The 2761-nt window shown below is 37.2% G+C and overlaps 1 pseudogene across 1 annotated transcript; it reads right to left on the bottom strand.

The window, feature by feature from the left end:
• Positions 1–848: 848 nt before the first annotated feature.
• Positions 849–2142, bottom strand: LOC308648337 (protein FAM204A-like; annotated as a pseudogene). The gene has a single exon. The product of its transcript is annotated as a protein FAM204A-like (transcript).
• Between the last annotated feature and the right edge of the window lie 619 nt (positions 2143–2761).

Consider the following 2761-nt stretch of genomic DNA (forward strand, 5'->3'; position numbering starts at 1 on the left):
CAACCAACAAATGACAAAATAGGGAGGGATATTGCAACCTATGAAACATAAAAGGGGGTAATAACCCTAATACAGAAAGATCCAAAATGCCAGAGGGAAAAGGCCAAAAGTCCAATAGAAAAATGGACAAAATAATGAGCAGACATTTCATAGAAAAAGAAATGGTCCTTAAACATGAAAAACTTGTTCAACCTGACAGAAATCCAAATTTGAGTTATGCCAAGATACCGCTTTGCCAGGCACGGTGGTGCACGCCTGTAATCCCAGTGGCTCGGGAGGCTGAGACAGGAGAATCACAAGTTCAAAGCCAACATCAGCAATGGCGAAGCACTAAGCAACTCAGTGAGACCCTGTCTCTAAATAAATACAAAATAGGGCTAGGGATGTGGCTCAGTGGTTAAGTGCCTTGAGTTCAGTCCCCAGAATCCCACACCACCACCAAAAAGAAGACACCACTTCTTTCTTATCCGTTTGATTAAAAATCTGTTTGACAGCATCTGCTGTAGGAAACGTAGTGGAACACAGACATTCAATTTCACTTCCTTGCACATCTCCTAAGGAATCTACTAGACGTTCAAAGGACTAGAGAAAGGTCTACCTAAGGACCAGCAGTGAGCATTACACACTGATTTTTTTTAATGTTATCTTGAGTTATAATTGTCTGCTTAATGTAATTTTACCACTTTCTATACCAAGAATCATCTCACAATTTAAAGAATGACAAGGTCACGAGATATTTAGGAAAACATTTCTAGGCCATGCTGAATTTAAACCATCCTCCAAATACTACATTCTATAGTATTTGCATACCTTCTGATTGAAGGTATGCAAAAATAATCAGAAGGTACGCAAAATATATCAATTGCTTTTAATATGTGACTTTGAAATATCAACTCTAGTGCCTCCAATAAAAAATAAAAAAGTTGTTTTGATGACATCAGGGTAATTAAAGTCATTTGTAAAGACAGCATCAATTGAGACTTACTTGCACTTATAACTAATCCATTATAAACAAAAGCCAATCTTAAAAACACAATTCTAGAAAAAGTGTAGTTATGCCAAGAACAGATAAGCAAGTACAAGGACCTCACAAGCTATGCTATAACAAACATATGAAAAGCAAAATTGATTTTATACTGTAGGTCTATACAAATAAATAAATAAAATCCCATTTCTTTTCTTGTATGTATGCTTAGATTCCTTACATAAATAATAAAATGCTTCATTTCATCCACTTCAATAGAAAGGACTCCTTATGAAAAGGCTGAAAAGAGTTGATAATCAACTCCATAGTTTTATGCTTATTTTTTCTACTTCTAACAATTTCCTGATATATTTAACCTAAGTAGGAAAATCTTTTCAGTAAATTCTGCAAGTGTCTTGAAGAACTCTGACAAATTACATATATCCCATGTTGCTTTTGGTTTCCCATCTCTTCTTTGCTTCAAATCCCCATGCAAGTTTCTTCTTTTTTCGAGCAGCCTGAGAGTTTTCAGCCTCCTTTTTGGCTTTTACAAACTTGTGACAGGCAATTGCTTTGGCAATTTTTACACCAAGCTCTCAAGTAGCAAGCTGGTTGCTGAGTTCTTCAGCCTTCTCAACATCCCATTCCTCCACAGCCTGGTCTATCCTCTTTTCAAGACCTGACTTTTCAACTTTTTTCTTTTTAACAGGGGGTTCAAATCTATCATTGGCTCCAAAGTACTGAGTAAGCTCCTTCCATTGGGTTTCATTTAAAGGGTGTTCACTATGAGATTCTTTTTCATTCTTCAATTTATCTTTTCTGGAGCGTTTTCTCTTTTTCCCTCTGAATCTCGAAGTTGAGATTTTCTGTTCAGAATGTTTTTTATGCAATTCTTGAAATTTATTCCACAAATTTAAGGGAATTCCAGAAGGGCATTCTTCATATGCATCTGTATTGGCCTCTGTTTCTATTTTTGGTCCATCTGCTGGGAAACTTGAGATTTCTGTGTCTCTATTAGTCCCATCCTCTTTATTTTCCTGTAAGTCAAGTTCAGACTTCTCCAGTGTGGCTTCATCTTCAGAATTTGACTCAACATCACTTTCATTTAGGCCAGGAGGCAGCAGTCCACTCCACATCTTTTCTTCGGTCAGGAAGCGGCTGCCCGGCGTCCATCTTAAGACCCCTACACACTGATTTTTAAACAAGACCACCTGAGTGTTCAAGAGGAGAGAGTATACCATGTATTGAATCTATGCTGTGAACATGGAGATAAAAAACAACTATAGAAAACAAGGAGAGCATATGAAAACGATTTTTTCACTTTAACTTTTTCAATCATTGGCAGAATGGGTGATTTTGCTGAGAGTGTTGTGTGCATAAAACCAGGCAATAAAAACTAATCATGTAATATCCTAGTTTTGTTATTCTCAGGTCTCTGAGGACCTGGAATCTCAGAAAAAGAGAAGAATACCAACCTAAGATAGAAAAAGTTAAAAGTCTACACTCCTGACTTTGAATTGGAAGTATCAATATGAACTCGTGGAGCATCTTGCCACATGTAGCAAGGACACTTTAAAAGATTACCAAGGTCATATCAAAAGGACTCAAGAGCCAACTCAAAGAAGCTGCCACTGACCAAACTGGATAATCTAAAAATAAGGATAATAACTATGCCAGGTTGAAACACTTAAGATGTGCTTGAATCTGAACTTTACAGATCTTAAAAAAATTAATCACAGGCACTTTCCTGAGCCTTGTCCTGGGCTGTCTCTTTGGGGGTGCTGGAGTTTCCACTGG

The sequence above is a fragment of the Spermophilus citellus genome (genome assembly GCF_964194105.1).
Source record: "Spermophilus citellus genome assembly, chromosome: 4".
Lineage (NCBI taxonomy): Eukaryota > Metazoa > Chordata > Mammalia > Rodentia > Sciuridae > Spermophilus > Spermophilus citellus.